The sequence below is a fragment of the Biomphalaria glabrata genome, chromosome 16 (assembly GCF_947242115.1).
Source record: "Biomphalaria glabrata chromosome 16, xgBioGlab47.1, whole genome shotgun sequence".
In the NCBI taxonomy this organism is placed as follows: Eukaryota; Metazoa; Mollusca; class Gastropoda; family Planorbidae; genus Biomphalaria; species Biomphalaria glabrata.
In genome coordinates, this window is record NC_074726.1 from 25,459,490 (window position 1) to 25,482,577 (window position 23,088).

Sequence of the window (23,088 nt, forward strand, 5' to 3'; positions counted from 1 at the left end):
ACGGACGAGTTTCGAGTAACAACAGCGCGCGTTGCGTTTTTTTTTTCTTCCTTATTTATAAGTAGGATATGCGAGAGAGAGAGAGAGAGAGAGAGAGTCGTTGGGTGGGGGTGGGTGAATTAGAGGGGGAGAAAAAAAGTTTTCAGTGCGTCGTCGCGTACGCGAGAGCAACTCCCCTCTCCCGTTCGACTCTCTCTCTCTCTCTCCCTCGATGTGTTGCGGCCTCTCCAACACCTCCCCCCCTCGTGCTCTCTCCCAGTCTCAAACTGAGCGTGCTGTGTGTGTGTGTGTGTGTGTTCGTGTGTTCACTTTAACTTGAGTTCTTTGTAAACTTTGGATGAGTGGTTAGTATGCCCCAAATGCAGGGGCCTGGAGTTCGCTGGACATTAGTTAATTCTCTGCGCTGGGCAACTACGAGTGACCACTTCTTTTTAACTTTGGTAAGTACAATGATCTCTTAACAACAAAAAACAAAACACACACAAAACAAAGCACTTTTGCCAAAACGAAAGTAAAGAAGTTTTTTATCTTATAAATTCAGTCATTTCAGTGGTTGCTTATTAGGATTATTTTACCTTGTGAGTTAATGACATTAAATTATTAATATACTCGCCGGTATGGTAATCTAGATCTAGATTTAATCAATATCTGTTGTCAACTGGAAAGAAAAAAAGGACACTATCACTCCTCTCGGCCCTCTGGATTAGCTTAAAACTTAAGCTTATGATTATTTATGATTCTGATTCAGTAGTATGGTATCTATAGTCACATAGTAACACTATAGTGTGACTATAGTCTAGAAAGCTAGATTCTAGATTAGATTTAGTCATCTAGATTATTTTAGATATAGTATAGAATTAAATATCTATAGATAACTGATACAGTGAATGTGTGAGTGATTCATTCTATAAATAGTATATTAGTATATTATATAATGAATAAATAGCAATTATTGGATCTAAATCTAAAGTTGTTGAACTTTATTAAATTCATTAAGCTTTTCAAAAGTCCAGATGTCATTCTTTCTTCCTATACAGTAATCATTGAAAAATCGCATGAGGGAAGATCGATTGTTAATAATCTTTTTTAAAAAATAATGCTGAGATTTTTCGAATATGAATACTAGATCACCAAGCTAATACATAATTCACCGATATAATATTAATATCGTTTACACTTCATATAGGTCGACCTAGAATATCTATATCTATTAAATTCTATTACGTATTTTAATAAGTAGGTCTTCTAGATGTCTAGCCTCTCTGTGACTATATAAATGCTGAGTGGTGTAGCCTGTAGCCTTTAGATTTATCTCCTCTTCTAAAACGTCTGTAGGCCTATATCTACAAACACGAAACGAAGCGGGTTTTAAAGACCTTTAGGTTATTGAACTCAAAATCAATCAAATTATTATTGATTTTATTCAAACAAATCAGATATTGACTTAATTTTAATCACCAACACAACTGCTACTAAGTACTAATACATCTGGTGGTCTAGGAAGCACAAAGAAATTGAACATCCTATCTATCTATCTATCTATCTATCTATCTATCTATCTATCTATCTATCTATCTATCTCTCTGTCTGTCTGTCAGTCTGTCTGTCTGTCTGTCCGTCCGTCTGTCTATCTGTCTGTCTATCTATCCATCCATCCATCCATTCACACGTAGACACAGAAAATAGATAATACAGAAAGGACAGTTCTAGGTTTCATCTTACTGTACCAGCTCATGTTCCCCCATCCCCCTTTTGACTTTATTTAATATCTGCTGGTTCATTAAGGCACTATGTAATATATTAAGTTTTAGTGATTTTGGTTTCGACCTAGTCTAGATTTAGCCAGTCTACACATCAGTGGTTAAAACGTAGCGCTTGCTTTATGACTACTGTTATGGACTAAAGCCACTAAAGCTAGTTCTATAAAGACAGTATACGTGGACCAACCATATAGAGATCAAGTTGATCGTACCAACGTGAGACTCTTGTCTGGTATTGTTCTATAAAAGTATATAGGCCAAAAACATTAGCCGGTGTATAAATAGTTCTGTTGACTAGGCCAGAGGTTCTCAAACTTTTGTTTGACTTGGAGACCATTTATGTAGTCAAAACTTGCTCACGGACCCATACATTAGTGAGTTTATTCATTTCCGGCTCAGATATCAGCTGCTGTACAATGACCAATAATACAGACTATAAAATTGGAATCTGTTTTAGTAACCAGAATTTGAGGCATCCTTGTTCAAACATTGGTTAAAAGTTTCTCATTTGTGAATATTTCAATAAGATGGTCCGGTATTAGTATGGATTCATCTGTGATTGGGAGTTCAATACCCAGTCGGGAATATTTAAGTGAAGAATGTCTTAAAATCTTTGGGTCATAGAATAGTAAACATATTAAAAAGAAATGAGGTTTATCGTTAAAAATATCCGATCGGATAAACTTGCTTTCAGAAACGAAGTTATTTTAATTGTATTCATTTTTCATCTTTCTGCGTACCCCTTACGATCATCTAGTGAGGGTGCACCACAGTTTGAGAACCACCGGACTAAGCTATATAAACACACTTGAGTATATAACACTTCTTGTTTATGTTATGGTTCTGCTTCTAAATAATATCGACTTTATCTATCGGTAGGACTTGTTGAAATAGAAATGTTGAGAACAATTTTCTTTTATTTCAACATTGACTCACATATATCACTCAGTAAAAGGTAATTACAGAAGTGCGTGAGATGCGGGTGGCATTAACATCTGCACACCCCCCTTGCCCCAGTATGTATTAACGCAGTGTTTTCCAAACTGTGTTCCGCGGAACCTTAGTGTTCCGCGAGGACTGAATAGGTGTTCCATGAACTACTAGAATAATTAACTAGTAGGCCACCACGTGAATTAGGCTCTCTAAAATATAACCAAAGTGTTCTGCTCAATGCTCAGAATGTGCCAAGAGTTCCGTTAGATTCTAGGAATGTGCCAAGTGTTCCGTTAGATGCTCAGAATGTGCCAAATGTTCCGTTACGGAAAAAGTTTGGGAAACACTGAATTAACGTCCAAAAAAACGAGATTCCGATGTATCGGTCTTTGTGTAAAGGGACCATGTCCCGCCAGACCCGTATATCGGTCTTTGTGTAAAGGGACCATGTCCCGCCAGACCCGTATATCGGTCTTTGTGTAAAGGGACGATGTCCCGCCAGACCCGTATATCGGTCTTTGTGTAAAGGGACCATGTCCCGCCAGACCCGTATATCGGTCTTTGTGTAAAGGGACCATGTCCCGCCAGACCCATATATCGGTCTTGCATACCTTACTATAAAGGGTCCTTGACTAAAAAGTCTAGCATTATGTAAAGATAACATTAATAAATATGTTCACTGCTGTTTTGTTTTTTAATTAGATATAGTAGTTAGTGCAATACACACCGGTGCTTAATTCGTATAGATCATTATTCATTATCAAGATGTGGTGTGTGCCTGTTTGTTTAATAACTGCGAAATGAATGTATTACTACTTCCCACATTAAACGCTTACGTGGCGACAGGGGGCGCTCATTTTCGACTACAACTCCTGTGTAACCTTTCTCTACAGGTGTTAGGTTCATTCCATACTTCTCAAGATCGAAACTGTGATGTCCCTTTGCTTGTTGAACTAGTTGTTAAACAACACATTGTCAAGTTAAACCACATAAAGCTCGTTAAAGCTCATGCATTGTGAAGTTTAACCACACAAATCTAAACAATACACTGTCAAGTTAAACCACACAAATCTAAACAATACACAAATCAAAGCAATGTATTGACAAGTTAAACTACCCAAAGCTAAAAAACAAACAACGCTTGTCCTGACCCGAGCGGAACTTGTATTTATTTATTTCTGTTTGTATTTATTTATTTCTGTTTGTATTTATTTATTTCTGTTTGTATTTATTTATTTCTGTTTGTATTTATATATTTCTGTTTGTATTTATTTATTTCTGTTTGTATTTATTTATTTCTGTTTGTATTTATTTATTTCTGTTTGTACTTATTTATTTCTGTTTGTATTTATATATTTCTGTTTGTATTTATTTATTTCTGTTTAATTGCGTTTACTTTCTCTTTTACTACCAATTAGTAGGCCTACGTCACCCCCTTCCCCTCATGCCCTTACGTTTTTTAAAGCGACGCCACTGGTTCGATCCTTGGACTCTCTCGGTGAAAACCCAATAAATATGCTCTAGTCGTCGTTGTCTGCCTAAATCTCCCCGTATCGCAACAGGAAAAGGGGTTGGGTGGGAGGCTGTTAAAACTGGGTTTAATTTCCGTTTTATTCTTGTGTTCCTTTGTGGCTTAAGGCTGCACTTCCCCTCCCCACGGATAACTAAAACATAAACGTCCGCAATAGCGAGTATCTCTACACTACCACACAGGAGACGGACTATTAGTGACACCAGTAATGCGTCAATTCATTATCTCAGGGCGTTCATTCTTGTATTTGTATCTGCCAGTGGCTGTATCGTTAGATCTATGTCCTGTACAAGAGACACGTTTCTACGTCCTATCTCGTCATGGCTTCGTTATGGCTTCGTTGTTACTTCCTTCGATTGCCACTCCCCACACAATAATAACAAATAGAAAAATAGAGTAGGAGCTTCTATCTATCTATCTATCTATCTATCTATCTATCTATCTATCTATCTATCTATCTATCTATCTATCTATCTATCTATCTATCTGTCTGTCTGTCTGTCTATCTATCTGTGTGTCTGTCTGTCTATCTGTCTGTCTGTCTATCTATATATCTGTCTGTCTATCTCTCTGTCTGTCTATCTGTCTGTCTATCTATCTATCTATCTGTCTGCCTGTCTATCTATCTATCTATCTATCTATCTATCTATCTATCTATCTATCTATCTATCTATCTATCTATCTATCTGTCTGTCTGTCTGTCTGTCTGTCTGTCTGTCTATCTATCTGTGTGTCTGTCTGTCTATCTGTCTGTCTGTCTATCTATATATCTGTCTGTCTATCTCTCTGTCTGTCTATCTGTCTGTCTATCTATCTATCTGTCTGCCTGTCTATCTATCTATCTATCTATCTATCTATCTATCTATCTCTCTATCTATCTGTCTGTATGTCTATCTATCTGTCTGTCTGTCTGTCCATCCGTCTGTCTATCTGTCTGTCTGTCTATCTAGTTACACCTTCATGTGGACATGATGGTCAGTTCAGCTGGACCTGGTCAGTTATCGGCCAGTAGACACCCAGTATCAATATATGGCCCCATTCCTAAGTAGTTTGGGCACTGTTCTACATTTTTCTTTTTATTTGACTCTTATCAGTTTATTCTTTATTCTTGCATTATTTTAATCAGTCTATTTTAACTAAAAATGAATGATCAAAACACACTTGCTCAAAAGCGAGGAAATCGCTCAAAAAACATGGATGCCAGCAGATATTGAACTAAAAGGAAATGAGAAGGCTGACACACTTGTCAAGTGTGGGAGAACAAACTCAAAATTAAACACCGCATTTAATCCATAAGAAATGAAGAAACTAATAGTGAATAGAATAAATGAGAAATGGACAAGCGCTCATCCGAATCACAAGAAAGATGACGCCTACTATAAGCTATCCCGACAAGATCAAGTCTAATCTTTCGACTCGGACCGGATACAACAGAATGAGACAACATATGTACCTGAAGCTCCAAATTGGAACCAGTGAAATCTGCCCATGTGGAGTGTCACTAGAGAATGCTGACCATGTCCTTCAAAACTGCATTCTTTAACAAGAAGGGCGCACAAGACACTGACCCCATAACATCCCTTTAGAAAGAAAACTATATGGAGAGGTCCCTGATTTGGAAACCACTGTGAAGTTCATCTCATATATCGGTCTAGTCATCTGAACGCTCCAACATAATAATGAGAACAAGGAAGAAGAAGTAGTAGTTCAGAAACATGTCAGATTAATAACAAAAGAACATAAAAAAACTTTAGCATGTTATGCTTGAGGAAACTCTCTCGACTAAATGATAGGCGGCATCTTTCTTGTGGCTGTGTCAAGTCCAATCTTCGGCATTATCTGGTAACTGTTCCAGCCATTGACATTTCTTGACACAGCATGACTACATGCATTGATACTTTGACAGTTCGTTTGTAACTTACACTCCTACTTTATTCTCTTACATTGACCATTTAGCTTTCTGTTCCTTCTCTTACATTGACCATTTAGCTTTCTGTTCCTTCTCTTACATTGACCATTTAGCTTTCTGTTCCTTCTCTTACATTGATCATTCAGTTTTCTGTTCCTTCTCTTACATTGATCATTCAGCTTTCTGTTCCTTCTCTTACATTGACCATTCAGCTTTCTGTTCCTTCTCTTACATTGACCATTTAGCTTTCTGTTCCTTCTCTTACATTGACCATTTAGCTTTCTGTTCCTTCTCTTACATTGACCATTTACCTTTCTGTTCCTTCTCTTACATTGACCATTTAGCTATCTGTTCCTTCTCTTACATTGACCATTTAGCTTTCTGTTCCTTCTCTTACATTGACAATTTAGCTTTCTGTTCCTTCTCTTACATTTACCTTTCTGTTCCTTCTCTTACATTGACCATTTAGCTTTCTGTTCCTTCTCTTACATTGACCATTTAGCTTTCTATTCCTTCTCTTACATTTAGCTTTCTATTCCTTCTCTTACATTTAGCTTTCTATTCTTTCTCTTACATTGACCATTTAGCTTTCTGTTCCTTCTCTTACACTGCTCTACCATGCAGCACGCTTCCAACTGTATAATTTGATTTATCACCCTGTAAAGACATTTAAATTTATGACAGCTGTACAGATAAAATGTATGTTCTATCTCTATAATTGACTACATCGGTGATGTCATGGCCACCGGGACATACTCGGCCCGGTACGCGGTGCTATTCGGCACTTCAATTTGTTATTTTACCACAGTGCACAATAAAGCCGAAGATGGTCATTTTTTATAGCATTGACCTTTTTTTTGTTCCTTTGTGCTACTGTTTATGATACGCGAGTTTGAATTTGAAAAAGGCCCCATGTTGAACAAAGGGTGAGAACCACTAGATTAAATGTTATTTGATCTCGCTGGTGTTCGAGATTGCGCATATTTTTTTGACATCGCTTTTTAATTTACACACATACACACACATGCGCAAAACAAAACACTAATTTTTTTTTTTTTAACAATTACGAAAAGAAAAAAAAACAGGACTCTATATGTTTTAGTTCTGCTGTTTGGTTTCATGCAGTCATTCGTAACTTCAATGAAAATAATGTAGATGCTTGTCAATGAGCTCACTTTGGTCCTCGGGCCACATTTCGATGGACACTGCTTGTCTCGTTGGTGTGCTAGCCAATCATATTTTGTCTTGTAACAGTTTGTGTGTACCGCGACCAGCCAATCACATGTCACTTTGTAAACTCGGGATTAATGAATGGCGATGGATGGCATGCGGGCCGCCGGGCTTTACTCTATTATAGTGCTATTGACAGTGTAACTTTCACCGTCTGGGATAAAACATGAATGTTCAGCGTTATGCATACGTACACATGTTGCGATAAGATTTGGCTTTTGTTGCATTTCGGTCAAAAAATCTGGGGATTAAATATATAAAAGCATGAACTAGAAAAGTCAGCCTGCATGGTCGCATGACTAAATAAGTCTATCCATAGAAATGGGCTGCTTTTTATAAGCGGCCCTCGAAAGAGGAGAAGACGCTATTAGTTTTGTGTTGTCTGACTGTCCATCCGTCTGCCCCGTTTAGATCTCGTAAACTAGAAAAGATATTGAAAATCCGACGTCATGATATTTTAGACCATTCAAAGTTCTGATGCAATGGCTACTTTTATCTTTTCTAAAAACGAAAAATTTAATTTTTAAAATCAACTATGCAAACAGTTTGTTTTTAATCAAAAATACACTATTTTTACAACTATTCACTATTAATAGTAACAAATATTGGATGCTGTAATAGAGATCACTGTTTACCATATTTGTAACACATTTATACAAACGGTTTTAGATTTTTGTCAAAAAATTATATTTTTTTTTACAATTCTTTTGCTCAGTTAAGTAAGTTCAATCATACTAACTACTACATTTACACAAAAAAATGTTCACTTTTATTTTTAAAGAGAAAAAATCTATTTAGTATCCATATAATTGGACCATAATTCAAAAAACAACAATTAATTAGTAGTTTTTCATATTATCAGGTGAACTGCAGGGTTATACTGCTTCACATGAACACTTAAGTAATGTGTTTTTTTTTTTGTTACGGAAATGTTTTTTTTTTTCTTCTTGAGGCTTTGAATAAGAGATAGACCCTTTACAAAACAATTAGGTCAATTAGATAATCAATATATGACATCATTAGCCAGGTTGACATCTAACTTTACATTCAATTTCACCTATCCCTTGGTCTGCTGGACCGATGGGGCACCACATAAGATCTGTCAACCCTCTTTCTCTTTCTATGTCATTTGCCTTTGATAGAATTTCATTCAGATATTCTTTCTGAAAATATTCAAACCTGCCTTTTTACCTGCCTAGGTGGATTAATTCGGGGGCCGATTTTGTAATGTATCGCCGCTCCCCCCCCCCCCAACCCCCATGTAAAATACCAGATGTTTTTGCATATCATTACTGACGACTACGGAATAACAGAGAGGCATCCCTTTTACTTGATGACATTGTAAATTGTTATCCAAGGGATTTATGTTCAAATTCTGGTGAAGATTGGAATTCATAATTTTATTTTTTAAGGGCGTCCCCTAGTCAACACACCTTTTAATGAATACCTGAAATATGTTGGAGCAAGTAAGGGCTGTTGGTCGTTGTGTTGGTCACATGACACCCTCGTTAACTGTTGGCTATAAACCATTCTGGTTTCTTCTTTAGTTATGCTCGCAATGAAGACTTCTCAGTCCGTAATATATATTTTTAGGGTCAGTCCTGTTTTCATTCACACCTTCCTTGTAAGAGAGTTCGTTGAAGTGTATTGATTGGGGAAACAAAATCTTGACCTATATTGACGTGTTGAAACGCGGGGGCTATAATTTCCAGGATAAACATATCATTAACTTTAAGAGCAAAGCCATTCCTTAATCCGGGAATGACAATACAGTTCTAAGATAGGGGGTACAAGTTAGCGGGGGTGGTGCCGTTCTTCGTGGTAATTTATATCAGAAGTCTTTCTAGATCTGTTCAACTTTTACGCAAGTGTATTTCCCCCCATGACCAAAACTCCAGGACATACGTAACTTCCGTTTTTTTTGGGGGGAAGGGTGTATGAAAGTTGATTGGTGTTCTTAACTTTGATCAATCTACCAAAGTATCGACCTGTTCAATGTCATAGTAATGGTGCAGACGTACAATTCGCGCGCGCGTGTGTGTTTGTTATTATTATTGACTTTTAATTATTGACTATTATGTCTGTCATTCTAAATACCTTGGAACTCTGCCTGAGTCTGCATGGATACACTTTCAATAAATGTAGTAAGTTTTTTTTTTTTTAAATTTCTTTCTTAATCTAGATCATCTTACTTACTTTGTCTGTTCTCCTAGCTATTATGTTGTCTGTCTGTCCCCCTAATATTATGTTGTCTGTCTGTCCCCCTAGCTATTATGTTGTCTGTCTGTTCTCCTGGCTATTATGTAGTCTGTCTGTCCTAGCTATTATGTTGTTTGTCTGTTCTCCTAGCTATTTGTAGTCTGTCCTTCTAGCTATTATGTAGTTTGTCTGTCCTTCTAGCTATTATGTAGTCTGTCTGTTCTCCTAGTTATTATGTTGTCTGTCTGTCCTCCTAGCTATTATGCTGTCTGTCTGTCCTCCTAGCTATTATGTAGTCTGTCTGTCCCCCTAGCTATTATGTTGTCTGTCTGTCCTCCTAGCTATTATGTTGTCTGTCTGTCCCCCTAGCTATTATGTTGTCTGTCTGTCTTTCTAGCTATTACCTTATCTGTCTTTCAGCCTGACTATTACATTGTCATAACTATTACGTTGTCTACCTGTCCACCTAACTGATATGTTGTCTGTATGTCCGTCTGTTACGTTGTCGGTCTGTCTGCCTAACTATTAAGCTGCCTGTTTCTCTATTAAGTTGTCTGTCCTGGACTTGATATGTCTTTTTTTTATACCTTTCCTAATTTATTTCTTCTTTCCTTTTTTCCCCATTTTCTCTATTTCACTCTTCTTAATATAGCGTTCAAACATCCTGTACACGTCAATCACACATCTTTTATACGCCTATCACACATCTTGTATTTATCAATCACACATCTTTAACAAATCTTTCACATATCTTGTACTTATCAATCACACACCTTGTATACAGGCACACCTATCACACATCTTGTATTACTTAATCACACACCAATGTATTTATCAATCACATTTTGTATATTTATCAATCACACATCTTGTATTTATCAATCACACATCTTGTAAACAGGTATACCTCTCTCACATCTTTTCCTACACCAATCACACCCAGTTTCCACACTACTTCCCACCTTTATGTCTGATTACTTTCTGGAATACATCTGTGTGTATTATCTTGTATTGCCGCTCAAGCATGTTGTTAAGAAAGCTTCCACCATGGAACAGTTTTGATCTCTCCAGAACATGCACCACTAGATTAACACACATGCTTTTTCCTTAAAACCCATTTTTTATTTGTTCCTATACTGGAATGCTGGAAAGTTCTAACATATGGGTGCATTGACGTCTACCAAAAATTAAACCACATGCGTACAGTTTCCATTTCCAGTGTCACGGATCAGTAAGTATGTACACATTACGTTTTCCGCCCCCCCCCCTTTCCCTCCACCCTTGGAAGGGGAAGCTTACCCACTTTGTTGGCCTGGAATGGTGTTATTTTGACTCGTCACATCCGGGGTTAGTAATCAGTGGTACATTTGGTCGTGGTAAGATCTGCAGACTATGTCTCTCCTTACAGGATAGTCCGATTATCTATCAGCATATCTATCAAGATATCTCGGGTGAATGGGTTCGATATTTTTAAAGGTCCTAAAGCACTGCGCAGAATTGTTTGGTTTGATCTAAGATGAGTATTCTTCATTAGATTTAGGATATGTTTTAAAAAGCTTTTATTAACTCGTTCCGCCTATTTCCCTGGAAAAAAATTTGTACACGTTATTTCACCCACTTCCCTAAGTTGAAACTTTACATAATTATCCATTTTCCCTAAAACATGATTTAATTAAACACAAACAAATCCATTAATTAGTTAATGGTAATGTATTACTTTTGTTTGATATAAAAAAGGATACACATCTTTTAGTATTTAGAGAAATGGTTGCATATGTGTAATTCTCGCCCTTATACAAACTTTAAAATATTTTCCTTGTTTTAGTATACAATTCCTTATTTATTGACGTGACTCAGTATATAGAAAGGGGTCAGGGGCATTCTTAACCAACAGGAGATCCTTATTACCAGATAGTGACTTCATATTGGTTGTCATGAAATTCTACCCTTCACAACTAAAAGTATTCAATTTCTTTCTATGCATAACATTTCGAAGTTTCTGTTCTTCCAACGGTGTCTATTCTTCAACGTATTATCAATTGCATTTATCAGAAGAAAAAAAATCTTTGAGAATAATTTGAAGATGGGGGGTAGCTTGAATGATCATCAGGGGAAACCATTCAGGCTAACAGCTGGGCAGCTGACCCAATAAAAAATAAATAAAATTATTCGAGATTTTTTTTTCTTTCTGTTTTTCCATATTTTATTGAACCTGAGAAAAAATGCGAATAGTTTTTAAGATTAAAGTGCACAACGGCCACCAGATAATTCGATTGTTTGTTTGTAAGAAGTTGTGGGACTGGCGCCCCCCCCCCCCCCCAAAAAAAAAGTATAATAGTTTAAATAACACTCTCTTATCTGCTTATTATCTTTCAAATCACAGACGTTCACTTAACAAGAAGATGATTACATCCTACCCGATTCCATGCGTTGATCTAGTCGTGCATGCTAATAAAACAATAAACACTTAAACTCTTTTTTTACCATTCACAAACCACATCACAAACTAAGGGATTAGAGTCAGGGTTACTGGAGCGATTGGACCCCACGATGACCTGCTATCTAAAAAAAAAATAAAAACGCAAGCTAAAACTCTTTGGCCATATTACAAGGTCTTCGGGGGTCGCAAGAAAAAGAAGCAGGCAGAGAAAGCGATAGGAAGAGAACATAAATGAATGGACGGGCCTGCCATTGAAGGAGGTTCTAAACAAGGAAAATGGCAGAGAGGAATGGAGAAAGACGGTCGACAAGTCTTGCTTGGTGCCTCAACGGTCAAACAGACTCAGGGATATGTAAAGGTAAAAAAATGGCATTCGTTATCCTTGGTAACCCAAGCAACCCGTTCGTGCTTTTATGGTACCAGGGAAGAAGGAGCACTTGTACGTCTTTGTCCTAAAATATGAAATAAGAAATAGCGTCTTATAAGGTACATCAAACAAAACATCTAGATGTTTGTGTCAAATATAAATATATGTAAACTTTGGCACTTTTTTTTTGTAGTAATAGAAAGTAAATGACATAGATGTTAGCGGTCACTTTGATTGCCAGCATGAACATCTTTTGCATGGTGGATGACCACGTACTCTGCCTTGTGCTCTAGGCACGCACTTTATTGACCACAACGTCGTTATGATTTGTCGACATGTTCATTTTTTTTTCATACTTTTAGATAATAAACAAGCATTGTAAAATATATATATATATATATATATATATATATATATATATATATATATATATATATATATATATATATATATATATATATATATATATATATATATATATATATATATATATATATAAAAGCTCATCTAAGAGGAAGAGCTCCCTCCGCACTTAAAGCTATATCTCTAAAGAATGTAGAAGTTATTTCCCTTATTCGATGTAAATCGAAATAATTAACAATAATGAATTGTGTAATTCGTAAATCTATTGCTGTCGATCCATGTATATACTCTAGGTCAATGAATAATGGTGTAAATTTTCAACTCTATACAAGTATGGCTGGGCGAGAAATAACGTGTGCAGACAGACAGAGTTGATATAAGCTTAGTAAACAAAAACGAATGTCCTATTTTGTGTCTTTCCAAATTGTTTTTCAAAAGTATTCTACTGTCACTTTATCTAAAAACAATCTATTGTTTTATTTATTACACAGATAGACAGACATTATACATTGTCACTTCCCTCCCCTCAAAGCCTTTCACTCTTCTACGTTTCTATATTTAGCATCCGCGTGCCACTTACACGCATGCGCACACCCCAAGGCAAAATCTATACACGGACATACGCTACCAGTGTCAACAAACAAACAGACATATTGTCTTGACTTTGATCTCGTCTGCAACTTGAAGCTACGCCCAGTACGCTAAAAAACAAAACAAAAACAAGCAAACAATAAAAAATCCTTTTTTTTTAAATCAAGGTTATCTAATGGAAAGAACTCCGCCCTTACAACTATATTTCTCAATAATGTTGAAGTTAGTTCCCCTATTCGATGTCAAACACAATAATTTATTACAAATAATTAATTGACTAATTGGTTATCTGTTTTAAACGGGTTCAATTTTTATTTTAGGTTCAAATAATAATTGTTTAAAGTTTCAAATTGATCCGAGAATGAATAAAGAATTAATTTTCCTTGTTGGTATAAAAATAAAATATTTACTAGTTATTAAATGGCTAACCGGCTAATTTATTAAAAATTGATTAATGTCTTGTCCCTGCCAATGAATGATTGTGCAAAGTTTTAACTTGATCCGAGAATGGTTGTGGGGAAAATAACGTGTACAGATTTTTTACCAGACAGGCAGAGTGAGTTGAAATAAGCATTGTAATAAAAAGGAGGCGCGAGGACTGAGCGGTAAAGCGTTTTGCTTCAGAGCCGGAGGTTCCAACTTCGAATCCTGGAATTTTTAATTTCGGGATCTTTGGGCGCCTCTGAGCTCTAATGGGTACCTGACATTAGTTGTATGAAAGTTAAGGCGTTTGGTCGTTGTGCTGGCCACATTGACACCCTCGTTGGTCGTGCTCCACAGAAATAGATGACCTTTACATCATTATTATTATTATTATTATTATTATAGCTTTTATATAGCGCTAGTTTCATGCTTATATCATGCTCAGAGCCCTTTGGTCCAATCTCATTTGTGGACCAGTGGGGGGGGGGGGGTATCTAGGAGTTGGTTTTCCGTGCTGCCTTTAGGCGCTCAGTAAACACAACACTGCCCCAGTCGGGGGTCGAACCCTTCTAAGTGGCCGAGTTCAAGCGCACTTAGCCTCTCGACCACGCTTCTGTCCTATACACCGCAAGATCTGAAAGGGGAACTTTCTTTAATTTTTACTTCTTTGTAAGAAATCGTCCAGTAAGGTTAGAAGATTCGGTCCGAACCTTGTAGTTGACCAGTTGACAAAATAAATTAGAGAGTGATGTTGTGGTCAACTTCTTTGTTTCTGTATATTGTGTGTACATTATGGTCCGACGTCCTAACAATGAAACATCTCCGGCTAGAGTTCAATTGAGTTTTTGTTTTGGCGGATGTTTTGTATTGCTTTTTTTTTTTTTTATATAAAAACATTGTCTTATCTTGTATATTACAGACGTTACCCCAAAAGAGAAGATAATTACGTAGATAATTTCATACAAGCTACAATTATTATTTGGCTTAACGCAGAAATCTCTCTCTCTCTTTCACACACACACACACAAAGTATTCCATTAGTATTAACGTCACAGGTGTTGATTACTAGACATTCGTTAGAGTACAAATACAAAAAGGAAACCAAACACAATTGCTGACATTGAGGCGGAAGTTGTCTTTGACTCCCTCTCTTCCGCTTTTGTCTCTTCCTTTGTCTCTCTCTCTCTGTCTTTACCTAGCTTTCTTCTTTCCTTCTGTCTGTTTGTCTGTCTTTCTCTCTCTTTATTGCTCCGTTTCCTTTTCTCTTTTCCTCTGCCTTTCTCTCGTTCTCTTCCTTCTGTCACGGAATCTCTTTGTCGCTCTGTTCTCTTCTGCTTCTCTTTCAATCCATCTCTTTTTTTCATGTTCTCTCTAGTTCTCTATCCCTGCCTATCTCTCTCTGTCGAGATCTCTATTTCCTTTTCTCTCTATCTCTCTTTTCCCCTTAAATATTTTTCTCACCTTTCTCTCTAGCTCTCTTCCCCTTCTCTCTGTCGAGATCTCTTATTTTTGTTCATATTCTCTCTCTCTCTCTCTCTTATGTTTTAGTCTCGAGAATTAAGTCTAGAACTTTCGCAGTCTATTTGAAACCAAAGGTTTCCATGCCCTAAATTTGCTCCAGACACAGACTCCATTGCTGTGAGTTGTGGCCTCCAGCGAATGTAGGTAGAAGTCATAAAGGGAGCCCTAAGATTCTCAAGCGGGTCTGGCACCTGGTCTGGTATTCTGGGCATTTTTCGCTCCAAAAAAGCTGCCTCGTTTGTCATCAGTCAACGAGACTGCAAAAAGCGTTTTCATAAGCATTTTTTGTAGTCGGTATGTAGGACAACTATTGTTTATGGATGGGAGCTATGGGAGAAGTCATAAACCAAATTTAAATTGAATAGTTCATGGATTATAAGTCCCTTTAAAGAAATGTACCTCACCCTACAAAATAATAATTGCTATTGAAACGATGTCAATTATTAAAACTGTCACATCGACCGACTTCCTCTTCATCGAGTTTTTGGCTGAATATCCCAAACCCAAACCTTGATTTATGTGAGTTTGGATTGAGCCACTGGCAGCTCTAGATACTTGTCACTGTATCAACAATTCATATCACAGGCTTAAAACCGCTATGATGGTTATGCAGCGCGTTGTTTATAGAGGTCACCTCTAAGTAAAGTGAAGGTCATTTTTATGACCTCAAATATTGTATCTGTGTGTTTTACCATAGGTATACCTCTTGTCCACCTTTCATACTATCATGATCTCTTTATAAAACATAGCTTTCCAAACTATTTTGTTTTAACTTGAAGGATATGCAAATTTTTAAAACCACTTTTTTTCTTTTAAATAACATTTGTAGCTTTTTATTTTTAGTTTATTTAAAAATACACCAACCTCCCTTTTCTCTTCTTTTTGTTTCCGTGCCCAGACGTGGACACCACGTGACACCACAGAACCACCATTAAACAAGGTGTCAAGCACTTGAGCATAAGACAATTATTCACCATGATTTATTTCCCTTGAAACCTTGCAGCGAAAAATAACGAGAAAAAAAAAGGGGGGGGGACAGGCGGAATCCATCCAATCAGAACAGGTTTACATCGTCATGTGACTTTCTCTTTTTTTTTTTGTTTAAAGGAAATAACGACTTTAAAAAAAAAAAAAAGTAAAAGGGACCGCATTTTATCTAAATTATGTTTTAAAACACTTGCCCGACTATTTATGCCTGCATTAAGCTTTGGTTTTGGACTTTAGGCAGCCTCGTGCGCTGTGGTAGCTGCAATCTAAAAGTGGTTTTAAATTAGCCAGTGTTGACACTCGAGTATTCTTTCACCTTTCTTTGTGGCTACCTCTATGGATTTGACTTTGGGAAAGTATGTATGCCACTTCTTTACGAAAACATAATATATGACCTGTTTGGATTACCGTACTTTAAAGAAAGCACATTGATAGGTAGGTAAAAGTCTATAGTTTATGTACTGATATTAATATTTTTAAAAAATAATACTGGACTTCTCTGCTGTCTTCGTTCAAAATATGACGAGATCTCTTAAAACGCTGTTATTGGTATTGCTATTAAAATCACCGCGAAATGTTTTGTTTTATTATAAATTTTCCGTGTTTTTATTTTTTAAATCAACTATGGCGGATAACTAATATAAAGCACGCAATTTTTGGTGTAACTGGTGTACAGAATATAGAAAGTAACGTCTGTGAAATATAAGAAGAGAGAGCTATGGCCTATTTGAGAAGGTAGAACCTAAGTGATGTGCAATTTTTTTTAGCACTATTTCATTCCTTGTCTTTAAGTTCTTTCATTTGAACCACAAAGTAATTATTATCTGTTAGTTGGCAACAAGTGATTTGTACTAGCCGCCGATAGCGCCCTTGACAACGTTGAGTTCAGAGGCGGCTTTAGAGGTACGCGGCGCCCCGGGGGGAGTGTCATGCGCGGGCCACGGAGCCGTAAGCGTAGAGTGTATTTTGTATACGGTACCAGGTCACGCTAACGGGCTCGCCTCCTCTGATGCTATAGGACTTACTATTGTTATGATACATTGTACTTTACAATACGGCAATACGGTATTTCGAAACCAAAAATTTTGTTTTAAGAGCTTTCATAATAATTGGTATCATATTGTAATAACCTAAGGGAGGCAACTCAACGATATAGATGTTTATTTTCATGGAGACATCACACATACATAAAAAGAACGTCTGCCTTGAGCACAGCATCTTCATCAGCTCTAGACTTGGGCGGAACTTCGTTTTCTTCTTTCTCAATGTTAACATCCTTCTCAGTCTAGTGTCTAACAGTGCGCACCTTCTCAGTCTAGTGTCTAACAGTGCGCACCTTCTCAGTCTAGTGTCTAACAGTGCGCACCTTCTGCACCATCATGGATGGCGGTGTGCATGTCAGGGTTATAACAGTATAAATAGTGGGAAAGGCTTACAAAATATTGAGTAACAAGTTCTCGCTAATTATAACCGTTTTTTTGAGTTTATATCTATCTATGTCTAAGTTCTTCCAAGTGTCCTCTTTTTCTTTTACTTAGTTTTTCTTTAGGTGCCTTCACATTTCTTCACATTGTTTTGTTTTCTTTGTCTATGCATTTCTTTGTCTTAAAAATCATAATGTAGGAAATTACTGTCACTAAAATTTATCGTTTGAAACCCCCAATGATGTATTAGAGTCTTTTTTAAAAACCTGAAATAGGTGGACATAACAGAGTATAGGACTAATTTAGTTGATCCTTATCAATTTACATTAAAGCAATTGTCGTCTGCATGCATTAACGGAGTATATCTTTGATTTTACAATGTATCGGGCTTTTCCGTTTGTCGCTTTATTTAGTTGACTAGATTGAAGTTCGATATAGCGTTTTTGACATTGTGGAAATCTCTAATATATAGCAGCAAGATTGTGTACTCTTCCGGTTTCTGAGATTGTAGGCTAATATTCTGCCACTGCAGACGACAAACGAGTTTTTTTTTACCTTGAACATTGAGGGCAGAATGCGCCATTTTTTTCCCATGAACAACTTAACAGATTTTTTTTTTAAAGGGACGTGATTCTTGGAATAGAACTATTGAATAAATACATTGTATTTTACTGTGCATGCTCTTTACAGAGGCGTCGCTGGGGTTGGTGTCATCCGTTGTCACCATTCTCCCAAATTATCTCTACCCAAGAAAAAGTCACCATTCTCCCAAATTATCTCTATCCAAGAAAAAAACTTTCCAGATAAAAGTAAAAAACAGAAAAAAAGTTAAGTTCCCCTTTCAGACCTTGTGGTCTATAGGGCAGATGTTGTAAAGGTCATCTGTTACTGTATAAAAAGGTAAAAAGGTTTCGTCATTATTAATCGTTCGGAACCTGATGTTCACTCTTTTTGTTCAATTTTTCCCCGCTTTGGTATCACCCCAATGCGGTCCGCTCCTGTCGTAATCCATAGCGACTCTACTGCTTGTATACCAAACAAGTGAATAAAAAAAAACTTAAAAAAAAAAGACTTTGTCTGCCTTCACATTATTTCTAAAAAAATAAATAAAAAAAAAATAGGCCGTGCCACCTTTTGATCGGCTAGAGCCTCAAATTGCCCACCCCGAGTAAGACTGGATCAGGTAAATGACTTGATAGAGTAAAACCAGGGCCATAGTTCAATGGATTTGATATAACGTAAGGGGCGCCGCCATCGCCGATTATGCACCCAAAGGAGGAATGACATCATATAGATCGCTCACCGTTGGGCGCCCCATAATCTTTCCAGCCCTCGTCTTTCAATAAACACTTTCTCTTATTCTTCTCAACGCCTCATATCAGCGCCCAGAAGGGAGTTTTGATCTATATTGAGATTGTCTCAGACTCCCTAGGGTATCTCACATCGCGTCGTGCTTTTCTCCGCTCTCCCTCACACGCCTCCACACACTGCATTCCGCACATTCTTTGTGCGTTAAGCCTCTTCCGCACGCACGCATGCTCACACGCAAACACACATCCACACACTTACACACAAACGCACATTCACTCACACACATCCACACACGCACATTCAGATCACGTTGTAAATCTCAGGGCATTGTGACCTTTTTTTTTTTGTTTAGCATCTATTAACCTTTGACCTTTGACTCGCACTGCAATTAACCCTTTCTAATTGTTTTTGCATTCATCATTCCTCATTCAATCTGACGTAGACTAATGAGTCTATTTGTTGCCTTGCTTATATCTCAAATCTCAATCCTACTTTTTAATATCGAACTAAGAAGGAATGCTTATGGCTATAGTCTTTGTTGCTCCTAATAAAAAAAAATAATGCTTCTTTTAATCAATTCTATCTTCGAAGCGCTTGTTCTAAAACCCCCTGGAAAATTAAGTCTAAATTTTATTGTCCAATTTTAAATTTACACCGGAAGTCTGTATAAATGTTATCAATAAAAGTTTAAGAGAACAGTAACTCTACATCAAAAACAAATCTTTCAATGTTCTTGTTCTTTGTGCCTGTGTGAAATGGTCACTCTACATCAGGGGTTCTCAACCTGTGGGTCGGGACCCCCCTTGGGGGTCGATTGACGATTTGCCAGGGGTCGCCAGAGACCATCGAAAAAATGAATAGTTTTGTCTATTCTTCTATTGCTGTGTGTCTGAGCTGGGGGGGGGGGGGTCGCGGCAGAGTGTGGGATTGTAATGAGGGGTCGCCGAGTTTAAAAGGTTGAGAACCGCTGCTCTACATCAAAAACAAATCTTTCAGTGTTCTTGTTTTTTCTGAACTGGTCACTCTATCTGCAATTAGATCTTCTCTTATAATTCGTCCGCGGTCTTTTCCCCTTTTAGCTCTTGTGATATAAAGGGAGAGTAATCCTTGAAAGATTACGGGCAAGACATGGCCTAAATTGTGCCGATGTGCCAAAATACTCAAAACTCAAACCCTTTTAAATTACAGCCTTGTTGTCTTCTCAGAACATAGACCAAAGGTTTTGAACTCCCTCCTCATCCAGCTCAGAAATAACATACTTCGTCCAAGAAAACCCAGATCTACCTATTGTAACTTTGTCTTACAAAGCTTATATCTACTCACTCTTACATCTTAATTTTGAAAATATGCAATGTCTGTAACATGTTTTACATGTTTCGGATGTTCCTTCAGAGTTGAAGATAGTTTACTTCCTAGTCCAAACCTCCCGCTGGACGACGGGGGATGGGAGCGGGCAGAGTTTGAACCCTCGACCGTCGATAAATCCGAACGACAGTCCAGCGCGCAAACCGCACGACCATGCAGCCATATCAGGCAACGTACGAGTTGAAATACTTTGATGAAAAAATAATTAACTAGGGGATTATGGTTCCGATAAATACCATTTTGTTTTTTAAATTTTACATTGCATGCTGAGTTGGCAACTTTTACTTACCTAGTTTCTTGAAGAGAGTACCAAAAACCTGTCGGTGTACCGTGGGAACCGGCTTGGCGGTACTCAGTTGACAGTGGCTGCATTGTTGTCAAACTAGCTATTTTGCTTCGATGTTGACACGTATTTATTTCACTTTTATAGAAGTTTATTGTCCGGCAAGTTCTTGTCAGCCTTTTGTTATAGGTTGGCAGGCATATAGATATCTTATATTTATGTATGTAGTGCATGTATGCGTTGTTTTAAATAAACAGGTTATAAAGAAAGTATACAGTGCAAATTTCGTCATAGGAAAAATGTTGGCATGTAGTGTTTTTTTGATTGTTTATTCCCCACTGAGTCATCTAAATGTCAAGGTCATCAGTTTTTAATGTGACCATGTGATTAGTCTTGGCCTATCTATCCACAGCTCTTACCAATGGTGCAGCAGACTATAGAGGGCCTGATCTTCTTAGAAAAAATTCTTTATATTCCGATCATGAGCTCTTCGGTAAAAGTCAGAAACGAAATGTCGTAAAATACATTGTCGCGTAATACTGTAACAGAAAGAGTGGTTGGTCAAAGACAACATAAGGTCATTGGATAAAGATTGACTCGTTATAACTTTTTTTTTTGAGGGGTTTTAGGGAGGTGGGCTTAGTTGGCCAAATCTTTATCTTTATGAAAACATTCCTGCAGTTTGTTTTAAAATGATGTCTTTTTTTTGTCAGTGGAAAAAAATGTGTAGTTTTTTTTTTCTGGCAATTTACCAAGTTTGGAGAAAGTGGTAATTCAAGACCAATGCCAGCAACCAGTGTGACTTTCGATTCATTGTGCCACTGACATTACACGATGTTTATGATCGATTTCAATGTGACATTTATGTCATTACTTGACTGCGAACAAAAAAAATCCGCTTTCTTTCTGAAGAGTGCAAGTTTCTTGTGAAAAAAAAAAGGGGGGGGGGTGCCAAGGCACTCCTACCGCTGTGAGTAATTGTAGCCCTGGTGGGTGGGTTGTGGCGATAGTGAATGGAGCTCTATCGTGCTATCCAGAAACGTCACGAATGGTGGCAGGACCATTGCCTTAGCCTGCCCATGTGGCCCTATGACCATGTTTCAAAGCGGAAACACCTAAACTTTAATTAGATTCTTCCGCGTTCTCATTCTTATGTTGGAATGTTCAAGTAACCAGTCAAATATCTAAGATGAACTGCGCGCATCTGGTTTACAGATCAGGCAGCTCTCCAGAAAGTTTTGCTTCTATATGGGTATTTTGGGGGTACTTTCTTGTAGGAGCCTTTCTAAGAAGAATGCAGTTTTTAAGCACTTGATGGGCATTCTCTGGCGATGCTCCACAAGGGCTATTTCCATTTTCCAGCTTCCGGAACATGTGTTGCCTCATTCTGATGTGTCCGGTTCTGAACATGTGTTGTCTCATTCTGATGTGTCAGTTTCTGAACATGTGTTGTCTCATTCTGATGTGTCCGGTTCTGAACATGTGTTGCCTCATTCTGATGTGTCCAGTTCTGAACATGTGTTGTCTCATTCTGATGTGTCCGGTTCTGAACATGTGTTGTCTCATTCTGATATGTCCGGTTCTGAACACGTGTTGCCTCATTCTGATGTGTCCGGTTCTTAACATGTGTTGCCTCATTCTAATGTGTCCGGTTCTGAACATGTGTTGCCTTATTCTGATGTGTCCGCTTCTGAACATGTGTTGCCTCATTCTGATGTGTCCGGTTCTGAACATGTGTTGCCTCATTCTGATGTGTCCGGTTCTGAACACGTGTTGCCTCATTCTGATGTGTCCGGTTCTGATCATGTGTTGCCTCATTCTGATGTGTCCGCTTCTGAACATGTGTTGCCTCATTCTAATGTGTCCGGTTCTGAACATGTGTTGCCTCATTCTAATGTGTCCGGTTCTGAACATGTTGCCTCATTCTAATGTGTCCTGTTCTGAACATGTGTTGCCTTATTCTGATGTGTCCGGTTCTGAGGCGAAACAATATGTGCCTTGTGATAAGAATGACTACTTGGCAAAAACGAATGTAAAGGTATACAATACATCAGGTATACAATACATATCAATACATTAGGTATAGAAATCATAACAATAGGTATACAGTATATAACAATACATTAGGTATACAATACATAACAATAGGTATACAATATATAACAATACATTAGGTATACAATACATTAGATATGCAATACATTATGTTAGTTTTTGTTCATGATCATAACCCCCCCCCGCCCTCTTTTTTCCCCTCCACATAAACACTGCACTATTAAAGAAGTCAGCTTGTAATGACAATAGCAGGTCGAAGATTCTCGTCTCGTAAAGGTTCTGCACATTTAGGTGCTCAATAAAATCGTTGACGAGAACGAAGGTTAATGGCACTCACCTGTATTTTGGAAACTGTTTTGATTTGTGCTTCGTACTCAGCATTAGCATTCTCTCCCT

General features: G+C 37.5%; 1 protein-coding gene across 8 annotated transcripts in view; it reads left to right on the forward strand.

Annotated features, from left to right (window-relative positions):
• Nucleotides 1-277: 277 nt before the first annotated feature.
• LOC106064725 (sodium bicarbonate cotransporter 3-like) overlaps nucleotides 278-23,088 on the forward strand; it is a 96,633-nt gene continuing 73,822 nt past the window's right edge. For 3 of the 8 annotated variants that reach the window (XM_056013450.1, XM_056013457.1, XM_056013453.1), the window contains exon 1: nucleotides 16,396-16,689. The gene's annotated coding sequence lies outside the window, so the exon portion shown is untranslated. Of the gene's footprint in view, nucleotides 441-9,350; nucleotides 9,508-16,395; nucleotides 16,690-23,088 lie in introns of those variants that run through there. The other 5 variants (XM_056013456.1, XM_056013455.1, XM_056013458.1 and 2 more) reach the window with 3 other exon arrangements.